The sequence below is a fragment of the Nannospalax galili genome, unplaced genomic scaffold (genome assembly GCF_000622305.1).
Source record: "Nannospalax galili isolate Female #2095 unplaced genomic scaffold, S.galili_v1.0 scaffold451, whole genome shotgun sequence".
NCBI classification, from domain to species: Eukaryota; Metazoa; Chordata; class Mammalia; order Rodentia; family Spalacidae; genus Nannospalax; species Nannospalax galili.
Genome location: NW_008331662.1, coordinates 1,727,792 through 1,735,608, shown reverse-complemented (window position 1 = coordinate 1,735,608; position 7,817 = coordinate 1,727,792). Strand labels below are relative to the sequence as shown.

The 7,817-nt window shown below is 35.2% G+C and overlaps 1 protein-coding gene across 1 annotated transcript in view; it reads left to right on the top strand.

The window, feature by feature from the left end:
• Hfm1 (helicase for meiosis 1) overlaps nucleotides 1–7,817 on the top strand; it is a 128,759-nt gene that overhangs the window by 15,613 nt on the left and 105,329 nt on the right. The window lies entirely within an intron of this gene.

Here is a 7,817-nt window from a genome sequence, read left to right as displayed (position 1 = left end):
TCTGTTTTTTCCATAATGTCAGAATTTATTGAATAATAAGTTCTCAAGCAACATCTGTTTTGTTGACTGCAATTTACTAAGTAAACTGATTTCCCTTGATAGCATAGCTGGTGGCAATCAGGCTCCTTTATTCCAATCTTAATTACCAGTACTAACTTTCAGATCATACATGACCGTTCACTCATATATATATATATATATATATATATGAGAGAGAGGGAGAGAGAGAGAGAGAGGATTCCCATCTTAAAATAGTTTGACATGATTTTTTTGTCCTTATTGTCTCTGTTTACTTGTATGTCCTCTATTTCTTTATAAGCCTACTACTAGTCACTTGTCTTTCTCTGATTTCCTCTTTTACACTCATACCCTTAGTAGTTACTATCCTGGTATACACAGTACTATCAGTGATGCTCTATTTCTAAAATGATTGGGGTTGAGGAGATGATGATGATGATGATGATGATGATGATGATGAGTGTATTGCTAGCATGTAGGTTGGTATACCCATGTCACGCAATGCCTGTAGAGGTCAGAAGATGGTGTCGGATCCCCTGGAACTAGAGTTAATGGATGGTTGTTAGCTGCCATGTAGGTTCTGGGAATTGAACCTGGTCCCCTGCAAGAGCAGCTAATGCTCTTAACTGTTTAGCCACCTCTTCAGCCCAAGATGATTGTTTTTTAATTCACTATCATTATATTTTCATAGTATGGCTATGCTTTGACTCCTTGTGTCATAGTTAAAACACTAAATATACAGAACAAAGGCACTTATAGAAGTAAGTCCCTCAGAATAGCAGTAGATTTCTCAACAAATTTTAAAAGCCAGAAGGGCTTGGAACAAATCACTTCAAGCTCTGAAAATCAGTAACTGCCAACAGAGTTTACTATATCCAACAAAACTATCTGCCATAATTGAAGGGGAAAGAAAAACTTCCCACAATAAAAACAAACAAAAGAAATTCATGTCACTAAGTCAGTCAGTACTGTAGAAGATACTTGAAGGCATCCTTTGAATTAAAGAGAAACATAAACACATCCATAAGTTTATAGGAAAGAACACACAGGAACAGTAGTTAAGCAAATGAGGGATAGGAAAATACCAAGCACTACAAAATTAACCAAATAAAAGGAATTTATGTACATCTTCCAGTAATAAATATTAAGGGTCTCAATTACTAACCAAAATACAAAGACAGATTTTTTAAAAAAATAGATGTGAAAAACATTACCATTGAAATCTACCTGATGACTTTATATCCATGCTCAGATGCCTAGAAGCTCAGAAAGTAACCAACAGTGACTAGTAATAATCAGATATTTAGAGATTAGAAATGCATGTGCAAACATCCAATGTCAATTGCATTGAAAAAGAATTTTTCTGTATGAAACTGTGTATTTTAATAATGAAATGGAGATCTTTTTAAAGGTTAAAACATCATTTAATTTATGTCTTATAGGGTTTATAATGAGTACAATATTGTATAACTGTAATAATTCAACTGTAAACCTAAAAATTTACAGCCAATTTTGAAAGAGATGCATCCTACCTCAGGAAACCGTTATTGAATATGTCAATTGTGTTGTAATGATATGCTTCTTCTAAGTATGTTGTTATTAAATAAATCATTTTTAAAAATTAAAAAAAAAATAGGATACATGTATTTGGTACCTTCAAGAAATGCACCTCACCATCAAAGACAGGTGCAACCTGAGGGTGAAAGGATAGGAAAAAGTATTCCAAACAAATGGAACCAGAAAGCAAGTAGGTATTGCTGTTCTGACACCCAGCAAGACATATTTCAAGCCAAAATCAGAAAATATAAAGGTCACTACATACTGATTAAGGGAACAGTATATCAAGAAGATATATTCTAAGCATATATTCTAAACACGGAATATCAGTGCACTTAGTTTCATAAAGCAAACACTACTGAATACAGAGAAACAGATTAACCCAACCATTTCCACCAATATATAGGTCCATCTAATAAAATATGAACAGAGAAATATCTGAGTTAAATGACATCAAACATCAAATGAACCAAACAAGTATGTATATAACATTCCTGTCTGGATATTCTTAGCAGTCAATGGAACTTTCTCTAAAATAGAACACAAAGTGAGTCTTAACAGATACATGAAAATTGAAATAATTTCATATATTCTGTCTGACCACAATGGAATAGAACTACAAATTGACCGGAAAAATTGTAGAACATATACAAACTCATAGAGATTGAACAACACGTTATTGAATAATGAATGGATCATGTAAGAAATCAAGAAGGAAAATAAAACATTCCTAGAATCAAATGAAAATGAAAACACACCATAGCAAAACCTATGTAATACAACAAAAGCAGTCATGAGAGGGAAGTTTACAGCTTCAGGTACCTATTTTGAAAAATCAGAGATAACCCAGACATGGTGACACACCTGTAATCTCAGCACTCAGAGGCAAGACAGGAGAATCACTACAAGTTTGAGGCCAGGCTGATCTACATGGCAAGTTCCAGGACTACACAGTGAGACAATTCTCAAACTAACAATTAGATTTCAAATAAACAATTTAATGATGAATCTTGGGGTCTTGGAAAAATAAAAAGTGAACCAAAGCCAAAATCAGTAGATTGAAAGGAATAAGATCAGAGCATGAATTAAGGAAATGGAAATAAAAACAATATAAAGAATCAATGAAACAGAGAATTGGTTCTTTGAAAAAATAAACAAGATAAAAAAAAAATCCCTAGCCAAAAGGACATGGGAGGAAATACAAATGAATCAAATTGGAGATGAAAAGGGAACATTACCACAGATACCAATGAAATTGAGAAAAATAAGCTTATATTCCAATAAATTGGAAAATCTAAAAGAATATTTTAGATGCGTATGACCTATCAAATGAGACCGACAGATAGGTCTACGCTGTCTCGAAAAGAAAAGAAAGGGAAAAAAATGCTATGAAACACTTTAAGAACTTTGAACAAAGCCAGTATTTCTCAAGATCAAAACCAGATGAAAACACACAAAGGAAATTATAGGCCATTCTTCCTGATGACCTACCAAATGAGACAGACAGATCCATAGTAAGCAATAATATTGAAAGAGTAATTTTTTAAAATTTCCCAACTAAAGAGTTCAGGGCCAGATGGAGTCACTGCTGAATTCTATCCACACCTTTAATCCCAGCACGCTGGAGGCAGAGACAGGTGGATCTCTGTGAGATCGAGGCCAGCCTGGTCTACATAGTTCCAGGCCAGCTGGGGCTACAGGGAGACCCTGTCTCAAAAAAAGGAAGAAAAGAAAGGAAAGGGAGAAAAAGAAAAGGGAAAAGAAGAAGGAAGGAGAAAGGGAAGAAAATGCTACCAAACATTTTAAATACCTTGAACAAAGCTGGTATTTCTCAAGATCAAAACCAGACAAAAACACACACAAAGGAAATTATAGACCAATCTTGCTGATGAGCATAGATGCAGAAATTATCAATAAAACACTTGTAAACCAAATTCAAGAACACATCGAAAATATTCACCATGACCAAATGGCTTCCTTCTAGAAATTCAAGAATGGTTCAATATATGCAAATCAGTAAGTGTAATACATCACATAAATTGACTCAAAACATAAATCACAAGGTCATCTCAATATATATAGAAGAAGCTTTTGGCAAAACCCAAAATCTCTTCATGATAAGAATATGAGGAAACTAAAATAGAAGGAACATACCTTAGCATAATAAAGGCTGTATGTGAGAAACCTTTAGCCAATATTATACTAAGTTGGGAAAAATCTCAAAACATTTACACTAAAATCAGGAACAAGACAAGGGTGTTCACTTTCTCCACTGTTCCTCAAATTAGTGCTTGAAGTTTTAGAGCAATTAAGATGAGAGAAAGAAAAAGATACAAATAGGGAAAGAAGTCAATATCATTATTTGCAGATGACATGAAATATACATTCAAGATTGTAAGAACTTCAGAGGGGCTGGAGCAATGGCTCAGCAAAGAGCATTGACTGCTCTTGCGGAGGACCCAGGTTCCCAGCACCCACATGGCTGCTAACAGCCATCTGTAACTCCAGTTCCAGGGAATCTGACTCCCTCTTCCGACCTCCTCAGGCACTGCACCAAACAGTACACTTACATACATGCAGGCAATACACTTATACACATAAAAATAAAAATAATAAAATATTTTTAAACAGAACACCAGAAAACTGTGAGATCAAATAAGCATTTTCAGCAAAATAACAGGATGCAAAATCAATGTACAAAAATCAGTAGCTTTCCTGTCTACCATGTTGAGAAGAAGTGGGGAGAAACACATTCACAATTGCCTCAGAAAGGGAGAGAGTCCTTGTAGTAAACCAAAGAAATAAAAGACCTCCATAATGAAAACGTAAAAGCACTGAAGAAAGAAATTGAGGAAGACACTAGAAGATGGACAGACTCCCATGCTCATGGATTGGAAGAATTAATTTCGTGAAAATAGCTATGTTACTAAAAGCAATCTACAGATTTAATGTCATCCCCATCACAATTCCAGTATCATTATTCACAGAACTAGAGTAGCAATCTAAAAATTCATAAGGAAACAAAATTGCCACAGCAATCCTAAGCAAAAAGAGCACAATCTTAAAAGTCATAAGGAAACACAAATTATCTTGGAAAAACCACAACAATCCTAAGCAAAAAGAACAATACTGGAGGTATCACTATATTTGATTTCAATTTATACTACAGAGCTGTAATAACAAAAATAGTGTGGTATCAGCACAAAAGCTGACATGTAGACCAATGGGATAGAATGGAAGACCCACATATAAACTTACATAGCTACAGACAGTAGATTTTTAACAAGAATGCTAAAATATGTATTGGAGAAAAGAGCCTATTCAACAAATGGTGCAAGGAAAACAGGATATCCACATAGAATGGGCCTAGGTCTCTTTATCATGTATGAAAGTCAGCTCCAAGTGGATCAAAAACATAAACGTTAGGCCTAAAGCTCTGAAGCTGTTAAAGAAGTAGGAAAAGCACTTGAAGATATCAGCAAAAGTAAGGACAGTCTGAAAATGACTCCAGTTGCTCATGAAAGTGCCAACATAATCGACATGTGATTTCATGAAGTTAAAAAAGCTGCACAGCAGAGGGAGCAAAGAGACAGCTTACAGAAGAGAAAATCTGTGCTGTCTATACATCTTATAGGATTAATATCTACAATATACAAAGAAACTAAATGACAAGAAATCAAACAGCCCAATCAACAAATGAACTATTGAAACACATAGTTCTTGAAAGATGAAGTACAGCTGTCGATAAACATGATAACATTTTCAGTTATCACTAGCCACCACTTTAGATTCTGTATCCCCTCAGTGAAACTAGCAATCATTAAGAAAACAAGTAGCAACACGTGGTGAAGGTATGCACCAAAGAGAACCTTTATACTCTACTGATGTGGATGTAAACCAATCCATCCACTATAGAATCAGTAAGGAGTTTCCTCCAAGAATTAAAAATAGATCTACCAAATGACCCAGCTATTCCACTCCTGGGTATCAAAGGACTCCAAGTCATATCACAGAGATATTTCTATGTCAATATTTATTATACCACGGCTTATAATGGCTGTTTTATGGAACAAACCTAATTGTCTATCAACAGAGGACTGGGTAAAGAAAAGGGGGTGTGTGTGTGTGTGTGTGTGTGTGTGTGTGTGTGTGTGTAAGCATCTGTGTGAATTTTTCCAACCATAACGAAAAATGAAGTTGTGTCCTTTGAAGAAAACTGAATTACACTGGCAATATTAAGAAAATTAAATCAATCTCAGAAAGACATAATTCTGTTTTCTCATTTGTGGATCCTAGATTTTATATAGATACATAAAAGCATATATGCACATATGGCATGAAAGTAGAAGCAAAACTAGTAGAACAAAGGGGACTAATGGGAGTGAGAGGAAGGAAAAAGGGAGTATGGGAGGTATTATACTCAAAATTCCATTTTATATTAGTATGAAAATGTTCTCATGAAGCCTAGTACTATGTACAATGAATATATGCCAATTAAAAATATTATTTATAGTTGCTGGAGAGATGGCTCAACTGTTGAGTACTGGCTGCTATTGCAGAGGACTTGGGTTCAGTTCTCAGCAGCCACATGCCTGCTAACATCCATTTGTAACTCCAGTTCCTGGGTATCCCTACACCCTCTTCTAGCCTCTGTGGGTATTGTGTGAATAGGTGTTCTTACATACATGCAGGAAAAACACATACACATAAAACAAAAATAAATTATTATTATAAGGACTCTGAAAAACCACAATCTTATGTATAGACCACACAGACCTTGCACAAGAATCCTTCTGCAAGGAGATCTGCCTAGCAACTGTCTATGCAACCTTCTATTGATACTACCTTTTTATGAATTCTGACTAAAGACAATTGTTTCATAACAACTTGTGTAATTTCTCTTACCTTCGAAACCTTTCTATTCTTTGCCGCTTTGGATATGCCCACGACCACCCTGTATGTTCTGTCATGACAGTCGTAATTATGGATTACAGTGTTTTCTCATTTGTTTCCAAATAAATACATTTTTTGTAAGTCCTTTTTGTAAGTCTATTTGTTTGTTTGTTTAGAAGGGGTCTCACCATGTAGCCCTAACTGGACTGGATCTTGCTATGTAGATCAGGCTGGACTCAAACCCACAGATACTGGCCTGCCTCTGCACCCCAATGCTAAGATAAAACCTATATGCTACCACACCTCTTGTTATTTTTAGATTGGTTAGAAGACTTTAGAATATTAGTAAGAAGGTGGCTATATAATATTTTTTAAGATTACAAAAAGTAGAAAAGAGAAAAAAAAGATTAGGAGAAAACAGAGAAGTCATTTGTGGTTAACTTGTTCTTTGATTTTATTGCTTTCTTGGGTAAAAAAAAAATGCTTTAAAAAAAGAAAGTATGGCCAGATAATAATACATCAGAATTGTCATTATTGATCAGATTTTTTCTTGTTTTGATTATTGGTGGTACTGGGAAGCAAACCCATGTTACTGATCAGATCTTGTTGAAAAAAGCAATTCTAGACAATGATAAATTCTAAGGTGGGAGAGTAGGTCCCTGAAGCCATGTGAAAGGGAATGGATTAGAAATGAATGGCCTAAAGAATGGAGAGATCAGAATTTTGAATGATACTTGAATGAGTGTTGAAGTAACAGAACAGTGGTAGAATTTAGGATTGCAAAAGAAAACACTAGAATGCTGATATATTATATAAAGATGTTTATATTTTAGATAAGTAAGACAGACATGATTATTAAAGTAGAGTGGTTGGGGACTGGAGAGATGGCTCAGTGGTTAAGAGCACTGGCAGAAGACCCAGTTCAAATCCCAGCACCCACATGGCGGCTAACAACTGACTGTAACTCCAGTTCCATGGGAATCTGATGCCCTCTTCTGTCCTCCGTGAGCACTGCATGACACAGGCACACTTACATACATGCAGGCATAACACTCAGACACATAAAATAAAAATAAATAGATAAAAAGTAGAGTGGTGATCTAGATTTAGGATAAGGAAGAAAACAGACTCGTCTTCAAGTGCCTGGAACATGAACGAACTAAGAGCTTCTTCAGAGTTTTCTAAGAAGCAAGTTTTCCAGGTCAGAGACATGTTTTGTTGTTGTTGTTTGTTTTTTGTTTTTAAGACTAGGGAGATGAAATATCAGTGAAGAAGTTGAACATAAAGGACCTTGTGGAGTGGGATTTGCAGAGATCCATAAAGGTCCAGAGAATATTGGTAACTAGAAT